The following is a 15154-nucleotide window of genomic DNA, read 5'->3' on the forward strand; positions in this document are numbered from 1 at the left end:
AGGGCGAAACAGTCAAGAGATGTGGAAAACGGCCATGTGGACACCCCCAGCAGCAGCTGTGTGCCAAATCCGATATCTGGTCGAGGGCTGCAAGATTCAGCATGATGAAGTGACAATTCGGGGAGAGCTCACAAACGCAAAGCTGCCGCCTTCTTAGCTCAGTGGTAGAGCACTGGTCTCGTAAACCAGGGGTCGTGAGTTTGAACCTCACAGAAGGCATTCATTTTTTTTAACCTTCCCGCAAGGAGCGGAGCTATCTCGAGCAGCATCTAACACATGGCAGTACACTGAATGAAAGGGATGTTCTACAACCTATAACAAGTATCATGCTGGCCTCAGAGGTTTTCTGATTGCATAGGCAGAACAGTGGTTTGTATGCATTTTGTAGTATGATGTCATGCTTGGCGATGTCATTCGTGTACGAGCCTCGCTACAGTGTGCATGCATTTTATCCATGTGAAGAGGCGTAAGCAGGTGCTACCATTCTGCGCGATTCCTGCAGAAGGCATACGAATTGCGTTGAGATGCAGAGCACAAGTCAAGGCCTCCGTGGCGCAATCGGCTAGCGCGTTCGGCTGTTAACCGAAAGGTTGGTGGTTCGAGCCCACCCGGGGGCGAAATCGTTTTAACCGTCACCGAGGTGAGGACATACGTCAACTTTGTTAGAGATACACAGCTAGTGTGACAACTTGGCTGTGTTTGAGTGATGCCACAGAGCCTTATACACATTCAGCCAAGTGACACTGTAGGTAAAAACATGGCCCTACACAGACGTTCTACTGTTTTCCTATTTCTTCGTCATGTGTGACACTGCAGTAGAGCGACGCCCACTACAAAAGACGTATTCTTTACATTCAATTTCAGCGTATACGTCGCGAGTGCCATATGACAGGGCCTGTCTCTCGATGTCGATTTCTATTTGGTGTCTCTTAAGTGTCGGTCTGCAGTAGGCCGCTGCTGGCCGAGCGACGTGCAGTCGCCTTACATGAAGCCCCATGGGCAACGCTAGTGCCACTGTCGACAACAGCATACTGCAGCCAGAGAGAGGAGCCGAAAGGCGCATTTCGCAGTCGAGCCACGCAATCCAACAAACTGTGCACTAGGTCAAGATTGTGCAGACCGCAAACGTTTGGTGGCACGACGCTCGTCGTCGATCGTAAGGGCGAAACAGTCAAGAGATGTGGAAAACGGCCATGTGGACACCCCCAGCAGCAGCTGTGTGCCAAATCCGATATCTGGTCGAGGGCTGCAAGATTCAGCATGATGAAGTGACAATTCGGGGAGAGCTCACAAACGCAAAGCTGCCGCCTTCTTAGCTCAGTGGTAGAGCACTGGTCTCGTAAACCAGGGGTCGTGAGTTCGAACCTCACAGAAGGCATTCATTTTTTTAACCTTCCCGCAAGGAGCGGAGCTATCTCGAGCAGCATCTAACACATGGCAGTACACTGAATGAAAGGGATGTTCTACAACCTATAACAAGTATCATGCTGGCCTCAGAGGTTTTCTGATTGCATAGGCAGAACAGTGGTTTGTATGCATTTTGTAGTATGATGTCATGCTTGGCGATGTCATTCGTGTACGAGCCTCGCTACAGTGTGCATGCATTTTATCCATGTGAAGAGGCGTAAGCAGGTGCTACCATTCTGCGCGATTCCTGCAGAAGGCATACGAATTGCGTTGAGATGCAGAGCACAAGTCAAGGCCTCCGTGGCGCAATCGGCTAGCGCGTTCGGCTGTTAACCGAAAGGTTGGTGGTTCGAGCCCACCCGGGGGCGAAATCGTTTTAACCGTCACCGAGGTGAGGACATACGTCAACTTTGTTAGAGATACACAGCTAGTGTGACAACTTGGCTGTGTTTGAGTGATGCCACAGAGCCTTATACACATTCAGCCAAGTGACACTGTAGGTAAAAACATGGCCCTACACAGACGTTCTACTGTTTTCCTATTTCTTCGTCATGTGTGACACTGCAGTAGAGCGACGCCCACTACAAAAGACGTATTCTTTACATTCAATTTCAGCGTATACGTCGCGAGTGCCATATGACAGGGCCTGTCTCTCGATGTCGATTTCTATTTGGTGTCTCTTAAGTGTCGGTCTGCAGTAGGCCGCTGCTGGCCGAGCGACGTGCAGTCGCCTTACATGAAGCCCCATGGGCAACGCTAGTGCCACTGTCGACAACAGCATACTGCAGCCAGAGAGAGGAGCCGAAAGGCGCATTTCGCAGTCGAGCCACGCAATCCAACAAACTGTGCACTAGGTCAAGATTGTGCAGACCGCAAACGTTTGGTGGCACGACGCTCGTCGTCGATCGTAAGGGCGAAACAGTCAAGAGATGTGGAAAACGGCCATGTGGACACCCCCAGCAGCAGCTGTGTGCCAAATCCGATATCTGGTCGAGGGCTGCAAGATTCAGCATGATGAAGTGACAATTCGGGGAGAGCTCACAAACGCAAAGCTGCTGCCTTCTTAGCTCAGTGGTAGAGCACTGGTCTCGTAAACCAGGGGTCGGGAGTTCGAACCTCACAGAAGGCATTCATTTTTTTAACCTTCCCGCAAGGAGCGGAGCTATCTCGAGCAGCATCTAACACATGGCAGTACACTGAATGAAAGGGATGTTCTACAACCTATAACAAGTATCATGCTGGCCTCAGAGGTTTTCTGATTGCATAGGCAGAACAGTGGTTTGTATGCATTTTGTAGTATGATGTCATGCTTGGCGATGTCATTCGTGTACGAGCCTCGCTACAGTGTGCATGCATTTTATCCATGTGAAGAGGCGTAAGCAGGTGCTACCACTCTGCGAGATTCCTGCAGAAGGCATACGAATTGCGTTGAGATGCAGAGCACAACTCAAGGCCTCCGTGGCGCAATCGGCTAGCGCGTTCGGCTGTTAACCGAAAGGTTGGTGGTTCGAGCCCACCCGGGGGCGAAATCGTTTTAACCGTCACCGAGGTGAGGACATACGTCAACTTTGTTAGAGATACACAGCTAGTGTGACAACTTGGCTGTGTTTGAGTGATGCCACAGAGCCTTATACACATTCAGCCAAGTGACACTGTAGGTAAAAACATGGCCCTACACAGACGTTCTACTGTTTTCCTATTTCTTCGTCATGTGTGACACTGCAGTAGAGCGACGCCCACTACAAAAGACGTATTCTTTACATTCAATTTCAGCGTATACGTCGCGAGTGCCATATGACAGGGCCTGTCTCTCGATGTCGATTTCTATTTGGTGTCTCTTAAGTGTCGGTCTGCAGTAGGCCGCTGCTGGCCGAGCGACGTGCAGTCGCCTTACATGAAGCCCCATGGGCAACGCTAGTGCCACTGTCGACAACAGCATACTGCAGCCAGAGAGAGGAGCCGAAAGGCGCATTTCGCAGTCGAGCCACGCAATCCAACAAACTGTGCACTAGGTCAAGATTGTGCAGACCGCAAACGTTTGGTGGCACGACGCTCGTCGTCGATCGTAAGGGCGAAACAGTCAAGAGATGTGGAAAACGGCCATGTGGACACCCCCAGCAGCAGCTGTGTGCCAAATCCGATATCTGGTCGAGGGCTGCAAGATTCAGCATGATGAAGTGACAATTCGGGGAGAGCTCACAAACGCAAAGCTGCTGCCTTCTTAGCTCAGTGGTAGAGCACTGGTCTCGTAAACCAGGGGTCGGGAGTTCGAACCTCACAGAAGGCATTCATTTTTTTAACCTTCCCGCAAGGAGCGGAGCTATCTCGAGCAGCATCTAACACATGGCAGTACACTGAATGAAAGGGATGTTCTACAACCTATAACAAGTATCATGCTGGCCTCAGAGGTTTTCTGATTGCATAGGCAGAACAGTGGTTTGTATGCATTTTGTAGTATGATGTCATGCTTGGCGATGTCATTCGTGTACGAGCCTCGCTACAGTGTGCATGCATTTTATCCATGTGAAGAGGCGTAAGCAGGTGCTACCACTCTGCGAGATTCCTGCAGAAGGCATACGAATTGCGTTGAGATGCAGAGCACAAGTCAAGGCCTCCGTGGCGCAATCGGCTAGCGCGTTCGGCTGTTAACCGAAAGGTTGGTGGTTCGAGCCCACCCGGGGGCGAAATCGTTTTAACCGTCACCGAGGTGAGGACATACGTCAACTTTGTTAGAGATACACAGCTAGTGTGACAACTTGGCTGTGTTTGAGTGATGCCACAGAGCCTTATACACATTCAGCCAAGTGACACTGTAGGTAAAAACATGGCCCTACACAGACGTTCTACTGTTTTCCTATTTCTTCGTCATGTGTGACACTGCAGTAGAGCGACGCCCACTACAAAAGACGTATTCTTTACATTCAATTTCAGCGTATACGTCGCGAGTGCCATATGACAGGGCCTGTCTCTCGATGTCGATTTCTATTTGGTGTCTCTTAAGTGTCGGTCTGCAGTAGGCCGCTGCTGGCCGAGCGACGTGCAGTCGCCTTACATGAAGCCCCATGGGCAACGCTAGTGCCACTGTCGACAACAGCATACTGCAGCCAGAGAGAGGAGCCGAAAGGCGCATTTCGCAGTCGAGCCACGCAATCCAACAAACTGTGCACTAGGTCAAGATTGTGCAGACCGCAAACGTTTGGTGGCACGACGCTCGTCGTCGATCGTAAGGGCGAAACAGTCAAGAGATGTGGAAAACGGCCATGTGGACACCCCCAGCAGCAGCTGTGTGCCAAATCCGATATCTGGTCGAGGGCTGCAAGATTCAGCATGATGAAGTGACAATTCGGGGAGAGCTCACAAACGCAAAGCTGCTGCCTTCTTAGCTCAGTGGTAGAGCACTGGTCTCGTAAACCAGGGGTCGGGAGTTCGAACCTCACAGAAGGCATTCATTTTTTTAACCTTCCCGCAAGGAGCGGAGCTATCTCGAGCAGCATCTAACACATGGCAGTACACTGAATGAAAGGGATGTTCTACAACCTATAACAAGTATCATGCTGGCCTCAGAGGTTTTCTGATTGCATAGGCAGAACAGTGGTTTGTATGCATTTTGTAGTATGATGTCATGCTTGGCGATGTCATTCGTGTACGAGCCTCGCTACAGTGTGCATGCATTTTATCCATGTGAAGAGGCGTAAGCAGGTGCTACCACTCTGCGAGATTCCTGCAGAAGGCATACGAATTGCGTTGAGATGCAGAGCACAAGTCAAGGCCTCCGTGGCGCAATCGGCTAGCGCGTTCGGCTGTTAACCGAAAGGTTGGTGGTTCGAGCCCACCCGGGGGCGAAATCGTTTTAACCGTCACCGAGGTGAGGACATACGTCAACTTTGTTAGAGATACACAGCTAGTGTGACAACTTGGCTGTGTTTGAGTGATGCCACAGAGCCTTATACACATTCAGCCAAGTGACACTGTAGGTAAAAACATGGCCCTACACAGACGTTCTACTGTTTTCCTATTTCTTCGTCATGTGTGACACTGCAGTAGAGCGACGCCCACTACAAAAGACGTATTCTTTACATTCAATTTCAGCGTATACGTCGCGAGTGCCATATGACAGGGCCTGTCTCTCGATGTCGATTTCTATTTGGTGTCTCTTAAGTGTCGGTCTGCAGTAGGCCGCTGCTGGCCGAGCGACGTGCAGTCGCCTTACATGAAGCCCCATGGGCAACGCTAGTGCCACTGTCGACAACAGCATACTGCAGCCAGAGAGAGGAGCCGAAAGGCGCATTTCGCAGTCGAGCCACGCAATCCAACAAACTGTGCACTAGGTCAAGATTGTGCAGACCGCAAACGTTTGGTGGCACGACGCTCGTCGTCGATCGTAAGGGCGAAACAGTCAAGAGATGTGGAAAACGGCCATGTGGACACCCCCAGCAGCAGCTGTGTGCCAAATCCGATATCTGGTCGAGGGCTGCAAGATTCAGCATGATGAAGTGACAATTCGGGGAGAGCTCACAAACGCAAAGCTGCCGCCTTCTTAGCTCAGTGGTAGAGCACTGGTCTCGTAAACCAGGGGTCGTGAGTTCGAACCTCACAGAAGGCATTCATTTTTTTAACCTTCCCGCAAGGAGCGGAGCTATCTCGAGCAGCATCTAACACATGGCAGTACACTGAATGAAAGGGATGTTCTACAACCTATAACAAGTATCATGCTGGCCTCAGAGGTTTTCTGATTGCATAGGCAGAACAGTGGTTTGTATGCATTTTGTAGTATGATGTCATGCTTGGCGATGTCATTCGTGTACGAGCCTCGCTACAGTGTGCATGCATTTTATCCATGTGAAGAGGCGTAAGCAGGTGCTACCACTCTGCGAGATTCCTGCAGAAGGCATACGAATTGCGTTGAGATGCAGAGCACAAGTCAAGGCCTCCGTGGCGCAATCGGCTAGCGCGTTCGGCTGTTAACCGAAAGGTTGGTGGTTCGAGCCCACCCGGGGGCGAAATCGTTTTAACCGTCACCGAGGTGAGGACATACGTCAACTTTGTTAGAGATACACAGCTAGTGTGACAACTTGGCTGTGTTTGAGTGATGCCACAGAGCCTTATACACATTCAGCCAAGTGACACTGTAGGTAAAAACATGGCCCTACACAGACGTTCTACTGTTTTCCTATTTCTTCGTCATGTGTGACACTGCAGTAGAGCGACGCCCACTACAAAAGACGTATTCTTTACATTCAATTTCAGCGTATACGTCGCGAGTGCCATATGACAGGGCCTGTCTCTCGATGTCGATTTCTATTTGGTGTCTCTTAAGTGTCGGTCTGCAGTTGGCCGCTGCTGGCCGAGCGACGTGCAGTCGCCTTACATGAAGCCCCATGGGCAACGCTAGTGCCACTGTCGACAACAGCATACTGCAGCCAGAGAGAGGAGCCGAAAGGCGCATTTCGCAGTCGAGCCACGCAATCCAACAAACTGTGCACTAGGTCAAGATTGTGCAGACCGCAAACGTTTGGTGGCACGACGCTCGTCGTCGATCGTAAGGGCGAAACAGTCAAGAGATGTGGAAAACGGCCATGTGGACACCCCCAGCAGCAGCTGTGTGCCAAATCCGATATCTGGTCGAGGGCTGCAAGATTCAGCATGATGAAGTGACAATTCGGGGAGAGCTCACAAACGCAAAGCTGCCGCCTTCTTAGCTCAGTGGTAGAGCACTGGTCTCGTAAACCAGGGGTCGTGAGTTCGAACCTCACAGAAGGCATTCATTTTTTTAACCTTCCCGCAAGGAGCGGAGCTATCTCGAGCAGCATCTAACACATGGCAGTACACTGAATGAAAGGGATGTTCTACAACCTATAACAAGTATCATGCTGGCCTCAGAGGTTTTCTGATTGCATAGGCAGAACAGTGGTTTGTATGCATTTTGTAGTATGATGTCATGCTTGGCGATGTCATTCGTGTACGAGCCTCGCTACAGTGTGCATGCATTTTATCCATGTGAAGAGGCGTAAGCAGGTGCTACCACTCTGCGAGATTCCTGCAGAAGGCATACGAATTGCGTTGAGATGCAGAGCACAAGTCAAGGCCTCCGTGGCGCAATCGGCTAGCGCGTTCGGCTGTTAACCGAAAGGTTGGTGGTTCGAGCCCACCCGGGGGCGAAATCGTTTTAACCGTCACCGAGGTGAGGACATACGTCAACTTTGTTAGAGATACACAGCTAGTGTGACAACTTGGCTGTGTTTGAGTGATGCCACAGAGCCTTATACACATTCAGCCAAGTGACACTGTAGGTAAAAACATGGCCCTACACAGACGTTCTACTGTTTTCCTATTTCTTCGTCATGTGTGACACTGCAGTAGAGCGACGCCCACTACAAAAGACGTATTCTTTACATTCAATTTCAGCGTATACGTCGCGAGTGCCATATGACAGGGCCTGTCTCTCGATGTCGATTTCTATTTGGTGTCTCTTAAGTGTCGGTCTGCAGTAGGCCGCTGCTGGCCGAGCGACGTGCAGTCGCCTTACATGAAGCCCCATGGGCAACGCTAGTGCCACTGTCGACAACAGCATACTGCAGCCAGAGAGAGGAGCCGAAAGGCGCATTTCGCAGTCGAGCCACGCAATCCAACAAACTGTGCACTAGGTCAAGATTGTGCAGACCGCAAACGTTTGGTGGCACGACGCTCGTCGTCGATCGTAAGGGCGAAACAGTCAAGAGATGTGGAAAACGGCCATGTGGACACCCCCAGCAGCAGCTGTGTGCCAAATCCGATATCTGGTCGAGGGCTGCAAGATTCAGCATGATGAAGTGACAATTCGGGGAGAGCTCACAAACGCAAAGCTGCCGCCTTCTTAGCTCAGTGGTAGAGCACTGGTCTCGTAAACCAGGGGTCGTGAGTTCGAACCTCACAGAAGGCATTCATTTTTTTAACCTTCCCGCAAGGAGCGGAGCTATCTCGAGCAGCATCTAACACATGGCAGTACACTGAATGAAAGGGATGTTCTACAACCTATAACAAGTATCATGCTGGCCTCAGAGGTTTTCTGATTGCATAGGCAGAACAGTGGTTTGTATGCATTTTGTAGTATGATGTCATGCTTGGCGATGTCATTCGTGTACGAGCCTCGCTACAGTGTGCATGCATTTTATCCATGTGAAGAGGCGTAAGCAGGTGCTACCACTCTGCGAGATTCCTGCAGAAGGCATACGAATTGCGTTGAGATGCAGAGCACAAGTCAAGGCCTCCGTGGCGCAATCGGCTAGCGCGTTCGGCTGTTAACCGAAAGGTTGGTGGTTCGAGCCCACCCGGGGGCGAAATCGTTTTAACCGTCACCGAGGTGAGGACATACGTCAACTTTGTTAGAGATACACAGCTAGTGTGACAACTTGGCTGTGTTTGAGTGATGCCACAGAGCCTTATACACATTCAGCCAAGTGACACTGTAGGTAAAAACATGGCCCTACACAGACGTTCTACTGTTTTCCTATTTCTTCGTCATGTGTGACACTGCAGTAGAGCGACGCCCACTACAAAAGACGTATTCTTTACATTCAATTTCAGCGTATACGTCGCGAGTGCCATATGACAGGGCCTGTCTCTCGATGTCGATTTCTATTTGGTGTCTCTTAAGTGTCGGTCTGCAGTAGGCCGCTGCTGGCCGAGCGACGTGCAGTCGCCTTACATGAAGCCCCATGGGCAACGCTAGTGCCACTGTCGACAACAGCATACTGCAGCCAGAGAGAGGAGCCGAAAGGCGCATTTCGCAGTCGAGCCACGCAATCCAACAAACTGTGCACTAGGTCAAGATTGTGCAGACCGCAAACGTTTGGTGGCACGACGCTCGTCGTCGATCGTAAGGGCGAAACAGTCAAGAGATGTGGAAAACGGCCATGTGGACACCCCCAGCAGCAGCTGTGTGCCAAATCCGATATCTGGTCGAGGGCTGCAAGATTCAGCATGATGAAGTGACAATTCGGGGAGAGCTCACAAACGCAAAGCTGCCGCCTTCTTAGCTCAGTGGTAGAGCACTGGTCTCGTAAACCAGGGGTCGTGAGTTCGAACCTCACAGAAGGCATTCATTTTTTTAACCTTCCCGCAAGGAGCGGAGCTATCTCGAGCAGCATCTAACACATGGCAGTACACTGAATGAAAGGGATGTTCTACAACCTATAACAAGTATCATGCTGGCCTCAGAGGTTTTCTGATTGCATAGGCAGAACAGTGGTTTGTATGCATTTTGTAGTATGATGTCATGCTTGGCGATGTCATTCGTGTACGAGCCTCGCTACAGTGTGCATGCATTTTATCCATGTGAAGAGGCGTAAGCAGGTGCTACCATTCTGCGAGATTCCTGCAGAAGGCATACGAATTGCGTTGAGATGCAGAGCACAAGTCAAGGCCTCCGTGGCGCAATCGGCTAGCGCGTTCGGCTGTTAACCGAAAGGTTGGTGGTTCGAGCCCACCCGGGGGCGAAATCGTTTTAACCGTCACCGAGGTGAGGACATACGTCAACTTTGTTAGAGATACTCAGCTAGTGTGACAACTTGGCTGTGTTTGAGTGATGCCACAGAGCCTTATACACATTCAGCCAAGTGACACTGTAGGTAAAAACATGGCCCTACACAGACGTTCTACTGTTTTCCTATTTCTTCGTCATGTGTGACACTGCAGTAGAGCGACGCCCACTACAAAAGACGTATTCTTTACATTCAATTTCAGCGTATACGTCGCGAGTGCCATATGACAGGGCCTGTCTCTCGATGTCGATTTCTATTTGGTGTCTCTTAAGTGTCGGTCTGCAGTAGGCCGCTGCTGGCCGAGCGACGTGCAGTCGCCTTACATGAAGCCCCATGGGCAACGCTAGTGCCACTGTCGACAACAGCATACTGCAGCCAGAGAGAGGAGCCGAAAGGCGCATTTCGCAGTCGAGCCACGCAATCCAACAAACTGTGCACTAGGTCAAGATTGTGCAGACCGCAAACGTTTGGTGGCACGACGCTCGTCGTCGATCGTAAGGGCGAAACAGTCAAGAGATGTGGAAAACGGCCATGTGGACACCCCCAGCAGCAGCTGTGTGCCAAATCCGATATCTGGTCGAGGGCTGCAAGATTCAGCATGATGAAGTGACAATTCGGGGAGAGCTCACAAACGCAAAGCTGCCGCCTTCTTAGCTCAGTGGTAGAGCACTGGTCTCGTAAACCAGGGGTCGTGAGTTCGAACCTCACAGAAGGCATTCATTTTTTTAACCTTCCCGCAAGGAGCGGAGCTATCTCGAGCAGCATCTAACACATGGCAGTACACTGAATGAAAGGGATGTTCTACAACCTATAACAAGTATCATGCTGGCCTCAGAGGTTTTCTGATTGCATAGGCAGAACAGTGGTTTGTATGCATTTTGTAGTATGATGTCATGCTTGGCGATGTCATTCGTGTACGAGCCTCGCTACAGTGTGCATGCATTTTATCCATGTGAAGAGGCGTAAGCAGGTGCTACCACTCTGCGAGATTCCTGCAGAAGGCATACGAATTGCGTTGAGATGCAGAGCACAAGTCAAGGCCTCCGTGGCGCAATCGGCTAGCGCGTTCGGCTGTTAACCGAAAGGTTGGTGGTTCGAGCCCACCCGGGGGCGAAATCGTTTTAACCGTCACCGAGGTGAGGACATACGTCAACTTTGTTAGAGATACACAGCTAGTGTGACAACTTGGCTGTGTTTGAGTGATGCCACAGAGCCTTATACACATTCAGCCAAGTGACACTGTAGGTAAAAACATGGCCCTACACAGACGTTCTACTGTTTTCCTATTTCTTCGTCATGTGTGACACTGCAGTAGAGCGACGCCCACTACAAAAGACGTATTCTTTACATTCAATTTCAGCGTATACGTCGCGAGTGCCATATGACAGGGCCTGTCTCTCGATGTCGATTTCTATTTGGTGTCTCTTAAGTGTCGGTCTGCAGTAGGCCGCTGCTGGCCGAGCGACGTGCAGTCGCCTTACATGAAGCCCCATGGGCAACGCTAGTGCCACTGTCGACAACAGCATACTGCAGCCAGAGAGAGGAGCCGAAAGGCGCATTTCGCAGTCGAGCCACGCAATCCAACAAACTGTGCACTAGGTCAAGATTGTGCAGACCGCAAACGTTTGGTGGCACGACGCTCGTCGTCGATCGTAAGGGCGAAACAGTCAAGAGATGTGGAAAACGGCCATGTGGACACCCCCAGCAGCAGCTGTGTGCCAAATCCGATATCTGGTCGAGGGCTGCAAGATTCAGCATGATGAAGTGACAATTCGGGGAGAGCTCACAAACGCAAAGCTGCCGCCTTCTTAGCTCAGTGGTAGAGCACTGGTCTCGTAAACCAGGGGTCGTGAGTTCGAACCTCACAGAAGGCATTCATTTTTTTAACCTTCCCGCAAGGAGCGGAGCTATCTCGAGCAGCATCTAACACATGGCAGTACACTGAATGAAAGGGATGTTCTACAACCTATAACAAGTATCATGCTGGCCTCAGAGGTTTTCTGATTGCATAGGCAGAACAGTGGTTTGTATGCATTTTGTAGTATGATGTCATGCTTGGCGATGTCATTCGTGTACGAGCCTCGCTACAGTGTGCATGCATTTTATCCATGTGAAGAGGCGTAAGCAGGTGCTACCACTCTGCGAGATTCCTGCAGAAGGCATACGAATTGCGTTGAGATGCAGAGCACAAGTCAAGGCCTCCGTGGCGCAATCGGCTAGCGCGTTCGGCTGTTAACCGAAAGGTTGGTGGTTCGAGCCCACCCGGGGGCGAAATCGTTTTAACCGTCACCGAGGTGAGGACATACGTCAACTTTGTTAGAGATACACAGCTAGTGTGACAACTTGGCTGTGTTTGAGTGATGCCACAGAGCCTTATACACATTCAGCCAAGTGACACTGTAGGTAAAAACATGGCCCTACACAGACGTTCTACTGTTTTCCTATTTCTTCGTCATGTGTGACACTGCAGTAGAGCGACGCCCACTACAAAAGACGTATTCTTTACATTCAATTTCAGCGTATACGTCGCGAGTGCCATATGACAGGGCCTGTCTCTCGATGTCGATTTCTATTTGGTGTCTCTTAAGTGTCGGTCTGCAGTAGGCCGCTGCTGGCCGAGCGACGTGCAGTCGCCTTACATGAAGCCCCATGGGCAACGCTAGTGCCACTGTCGACAACAGCATACTGCAGCCAGAGAGAGGAGCCGAAAGGCGCATTTCGCAGTCGAGCCACGCAATCCAACAAACTGTGCACTAGGTCAAGATTGTGCAGACCGCAAACGTTTGGTGGCACGACGCTCGTCGTCGATCGTAAGGGCGAAACAGTCAAGAGATGTGGAAAACGGCCATGTGGACACCCCCAGCAGCAGCTGTGTGCCAAATCCGATATCTGGTCGAGGGCTGCAAGATTCAGCATGATGAAGTGACAATTCGGGGAGAGCTCACAAACGCAAAGCTGCCGCCTTCTTAGCTCAGTGGTAGAGCACTGGTCTCGTAAACCAGGGGTCGTGAGTTCGAACCTCACAGAAGGCATTCATTTTTTTAACCTTCCCGCAAGGAGCGGAGCTATCTCGAGCAGCATCTAACACATGGCAGTACACTGAATGAAAGGGATGTTCTACAACCTATAACAAGTATCATGCTGGCCTCAGAGGTTTTCTGATTGCATAGGCAGAACAGTGGTTTGTATGCATTTTGTAGTATGATGTCATGCTTGGCGATGTCATTCGTGTACGAGCCTCGCTACAGTGTGCATGCATTTTATCCATGTGAAGAGGCGTAAGCAGGTGCTACCATTCTGCGAGATTCCTGCAGAAGGCATACGAATTGCGTTGAGATGCAGAGCACAAGTCAAGGCCTCCGTGGCGCAATCGGCTAGCGCGTTCGGCTGTTAACCGAAAGGTTGGTGGTTCGAGCCCACCCGGGGGCGAAATCGTTTTAACCGTCACCGAGGTGAGGACATACGTCAACTTTGTTAGAGATACTCAGCTAGTGTGACAACTTGGCTGTGTTTGAGTGATGCCACAGAGCCTTATACACATTCAGCCAAGTGACACTGTAGGTAAAAACATGGCCCTACACAGACGTTCTACTGTTTTCCTATTTCTTCGTCATGTGTGACACTGCAGTAGAGCGACGCCCACTACAAAAGACGTATTCTTTACATTCAATTTCAGCGTATACGTCGCGAGTGCCATATGACAGGGCCTGTCTCTCGATGTCGATTTCTATTTGGTGTCTCTTAAGTGTCGGTCTGCAGTAGGCCGCTGCTGGCCGAGCGACGTGCAGTCGCCTTACATGAAGCCCCATGGGCAACGCTAGTGCCACTGTCGACAACAGCATACTGCAGCCAGAGAGAGGAGCCGAAAGGCGCATTTCGCAGTCGAGCCACGCAATCCAACAAACTGTGCACTAGGTCAAGATTGTGCAGACCGCAAACGTTTGGTGGCACGACGCTCGTCGTCGATCGTAAGGGCGAAACAGTCAAGAGATGTGGAAAACGGCCATGTGGACACCCCCAGCAGCAGCTGTGTGCCAAATCCGATATCTGGTCGAGGGCTGCAAGATTCAGCATGATGAAGTGACAATTCGGGGAGAGCTCACAAACGCAAAGCTGCCGCCTTCTTAGCTCAGTGGTAGAGCACTGGTCTCGTAAACCAGGGGTCGTGAGTTCGAACCTCACAGAAGGCATTCATTTTTTTAACCTTCCCGCAAGGAGCGGAGCTATCTCGAGCAGCATCTAACACATGGCAGTACACTGAATGAAAGGGATGTTCTACAACCTATAACAAGTATCATGCTGGCCTCAGAGGTTTTCTGATTGCATAGGCAGAACAGTGGTTTGTATGCATTTTGTAGTATGATGTCATGCTTGGCGATGTCATTCGTGTACGAGCCTCGCTACAGTGTGCATGCATTTTATCCATGTGAAGAGGCGTAAGCAGGTGCTACCACTCTGCGAGATTCCTGCAGAAGGCATACGAATTGCGTTGAGATGCAGAGCACAAGTCAAGGCCTCCGTGGCGCAATCGGCTAGCGCGTTCGGCTGTTAACCGAAAGGTTGGTGGTTCGAGCCCACCCGGGGGCGAAATCGTTTTAACCGTCACCGAGGTGAGGACATACGTCAACTTTGTTAGAGATACACAGCTAGTGTGACAACTTGGCTGTGTTTGAGTGATGCCACAGAGCCTTATACACATTCAGCCAAGTGACACTGTAGGTAAAAACATGGCCCTACACAGACGTTCTACTGTTTTCCTATTTCTTCGTCATGTGTGACACTGCAGTAGAGCGACGCCCACTACAAAAGACGTATTCTTTACATTCAATTTCAGCGTATACGTCGCGAGTGCCATATGACAGGGCCTGTCTCTCGATGTCGATTTCTATTTGGTGTCTCTTAAGTGTCGGTCTGCAGTAGGCCGCTGCTGGCCGAGCGACGTGCAGTCGCCTTACATGAAGCCCCATGGGCAACGCTAGTGCCACTGTCGACAACAGCATACTGCAGCCAGAGAGAGGAGCCGAAAGGCGCATTTCGCAGTCGAGCCACGCAATCCAACAAACTGTGCACTAGGTCAAGATTGTGCAGACCGCAAACGTTTGGTGGCACGACGCTCGTCGTCGATCGTAAGGGCGAAACAGTCAAGAGATGTGGAAAACGGCCATGTGGACACCCCCAGCAGCAGCTGTGTGCCAAATCCGATATCTGGTCGAGGGCTGCAAGATTCA

At 50.8% G+C, this 15154-nt stretch overlaps 26 non-coding genes across 26 annotated transcripts; all 26 read left to right on the forward strand.

Annotated features, from left to right (window-relative positions):
- Positions 1-147: 147 nt before the first annotated feature.
- Positions 148-219, forward strand: Trnat-cgu (transfer RNA threonine (anticodon CGU)). Its single transcript has one exon. It is a non-coding gene; the product is annotated as a tRNA-Thr (tRNA).
- A 324-nt stretch (positions 220-543) lies between these two features.
- Positions 544-617, forward strand: Trnan-guu (transfer RNA asparagine (anticodon GUU)). Its single transcript has one exon. It is a non-coding gene; the product is annotated as a tRNA-Asn (tRNA).
- A 689-nt stretch (positions 618-1306) lies between these two features.
- On the forward strand, positions 1307-1378 carry Trnat-cgu (transfer RNA threonine (anticodon CGU)). Its single transcript has one exon. It is a non-coding gene; the product is annotated as a tRNA-Thr (tRNA).
- A 323-nt stretch (positions 1379-1701) lies between these two features.
- On the forward strand, positions 1702-1775 carry Trnan-guu (transfer RNA asparagine (anticodon GUU)). Its single transcript has one exon. It is a non-coding gene; the product is annotated as a tRNA-Asn (tRNA).
- Positions 1776-2464: 689 nt separating this feature from the next.
- Trnat-cgu (transfer RNA threonine (anticodon CGU)) lies at positions 2465-2536 on the forward strand. The gene has a single exon. It is a non-coding gene; the product is annotated as a tRNA-Thr (tRNA).
- A 323-nt stretch (positions 2537-2859) lies between these two features.
- On the forward strand, positions 2860-2933 carry Trnan-guu (transfer RNA asparagine (anticodon GUU)). Its single transcript has one exon. It is a non-coding gene; the product is annotated as a tRNA-Asn (tRNA).
- Positions 2934-3622: 689 nt separating this feature from the next.
- Trnat-cgu (transfer RNA threonine (anticodon CGU)) lies at positions 3623-3694 on the forward strand. Its single transcript has one exon. It is a non-coding gene; the product is annotated as a tRNA-Thr (tRNA).
- A 323-nt stretch (positions 3695-4017) lies between these two features.
- Positions 4018-4091, forward strand: Trnan-guu (transfer RNA asparagine (anticodon GUU)). Its single transcript has one exon. It is a non-coding gene; the product is annotated as a tRNA-Asn (tRNA).
- A 689-nt stretch (positions 4092-4780) lies between these two features.
- Trnat-cgu (transfer RNA threonine (anticodon CGU)) lies at positions 4781-4852 on the forward strand. The gene has a single exon. It is a non-coding gene; the product is annotated as a tRNA-Thr (tRNA).
- Positions 4853-5175: 323 nt separating this feature from the next.
- On the forward strand, positions 5176-5249 carry Trnan-guu (transfer RNA asparagine (anticodon GUU)). The gene has a single exon. It is a non-coding gene; the product is annotated as a tRNA-Asn (tRNA).
- Positions 5250-5938: 689 nt separating this feature from the next.
- Positions 5939-6010, forward strand: Trnat-cgu (transfer RNA threonine (anticodon CGU)). Its single transcript has one exon. It is a non-coding gene; the product is annotated as a tRNA-Thr (tRNA).
- Positions 6011-6333: 323 nt separating this feature from the next.
- On the forward strand, positions 6334-6407 carry Trnan-guu (transfer RNA asparagine (anticodon GUU)). The gene has a single exon. It is a non-coding gene; the product is annotated as a tRNA-Asn (tRNA).
- A 689-nt stretch (positions 6408-7096) lies between these two features.
- Positions 7097-7168, forward strand: Trnat-cgu (transfer RNA threonine (anticodon CGU)). The gene has a single exon. It is a non-coding gene; the product is annotated as a tRNA-Thr (tRNA).
- A 323-nt stretch (positions 7169-7491) lies between these two features.
- Positions 7492-7565, forward strand: Trnan-guu (transfer RNA asparagine (anticodon GUU)). Its single transcript has one exon. It is a non-coding gene; the product is annotated as a tRNA-Asn (tRNA).
- A 689-nt stretch (positions 7566-8254) lies between these two features.
- Trnat-cgu (transfer RNA threonine (anticodon CGU)) lies at positions 8255-8326 on the forward strand. The gene has a single exon. It is a non-coding gene; the product is annotated as a tRNA-Thr (tRNA).
- A 323-nt stretch (positions 8327-8649) lies between these two features.
- Positions 8650-8723, forward strand: Trnan-guu (transfer RNA asparagine (anticodon GUU)). Its single transcript has one exon. It is a non-coding gene; the product is annotated as a tRNA-Asn (tRNA).
- Positions 8724-9412: 689 nt separating this feature from the next.
- On the forward strand, positions 9413-9484 carry Trnat-cgu (transfer RNA threonine (anticodon CGU)). Its single transcript has one exon. It is a non-coding gene; the product is annotated as a tRNA-Thr (tRNA).
- Positions 9485-9807: 323 nt separating this feature from the next.
- Trnan-guu (transfer RNA asparagine (anticodon GUU)) lies at positions 9808-9881 on the forward strand. The gene has a single exon. It is a non-coding gene; the product is annotated as a tRNA-Asn (tRNA).
- Positions 9882-10570: 689 nt separating this feature from the next.
- On the forward strand, positions 10571-10642 carry Trnat-cgu (transfer RNA threonine (anticodon CGU)). Its single transcript has one exon. It is a non-coding gene; the product is annotated as a tRNA-Thr (tRNA).
- A 323-nt stretch (positions 10643-10965) lies between these two features.
- On the forward strand, positions 10966-11039 carry Trnan-guu (transfer RNA asparagine (anticodon GUU)). Its single transcript has one exon. It is a non-coding gene; the product is annotated as a tRNA-Asn (tRNA).
- Positions 11040-11728: 689 nt separating this feature from the next.
- Positions 11729-11800, forward strand: Trnat-cgu (transfer RNA threonine (anticodon CGU)). Its single transcript has one exon. It is a non-coding gene; the product is annotated as a tRNA-Thr (tRNA).
- Positions 11801-12123: 323 nt separating this feature from the next.
- On the forward strand, positions 12124-12197 carry Trnan-guu (transfer RNA asparagine (anticodon GUU)). Its single transcript has one exon. It is a non-coding gene; the product is annotated as a tRNA-Asn (tRNA).
- A 689-nt stretch (positions 12198-12886) lies between these two features.
- Trnat-cgu (transfer RNA threonine (anticodon CGU)) lies at positions 12887-12958 on the forward strand. The gene has a single exon. It is a non-coding gene; the product is annotated as a tRNA-Thr (tRNA).
- A 323-nt stretch (positions 12959-13281) lies between these two features.
- On the forward strand, positions 13282-13355 carry Trnan-guu (transfer RNA asparagine (anticodon GUU)). Its single transcript has one exon. It is a non-coding gene; the product is annotated as a tRNA-Asn (tRNA).
- Positions 13356-14044: 689 nt separating this feature from the next.
- Positions 14045-14116, forward strand: Trnat-cgu (transfer RNA threonine (anticodon CGU)). Its single transcript has one exon. It is a non-coding gene; the product is annotated as a tRNA-Thr (tRNA).
- Positions 14117-14439: 323 nt separating this feature from the next.
- Positions 14440-14513, forward strand: Trnan-guu (transfer RNA asparagine (anticodon GUU)). Its single transcript has one exon. It is a non-coding gene; the product is annotated as a tRNA-Asn (tRNA).
- Positions 14514-15154: the final 641 nt, after the last annotated feature.

This window comes from Schistocerca cancellata, unplaced genomic scaffold (genome assembly GCF_023864275.1).
Source record: "Schistocerca cancellata isolate TAMUIC-IGC-003103 unplaced genomic scaffold, iqSchCanc2.1 HiC_scaffold_884, whole genome shotgun sequence".
Lineage (NCBI taxonomy): Eukaryota > Metazoa > Arthropoda > Insecta > Orthoptera > Acrididae > Schistocerca > Schistocerca cancellata.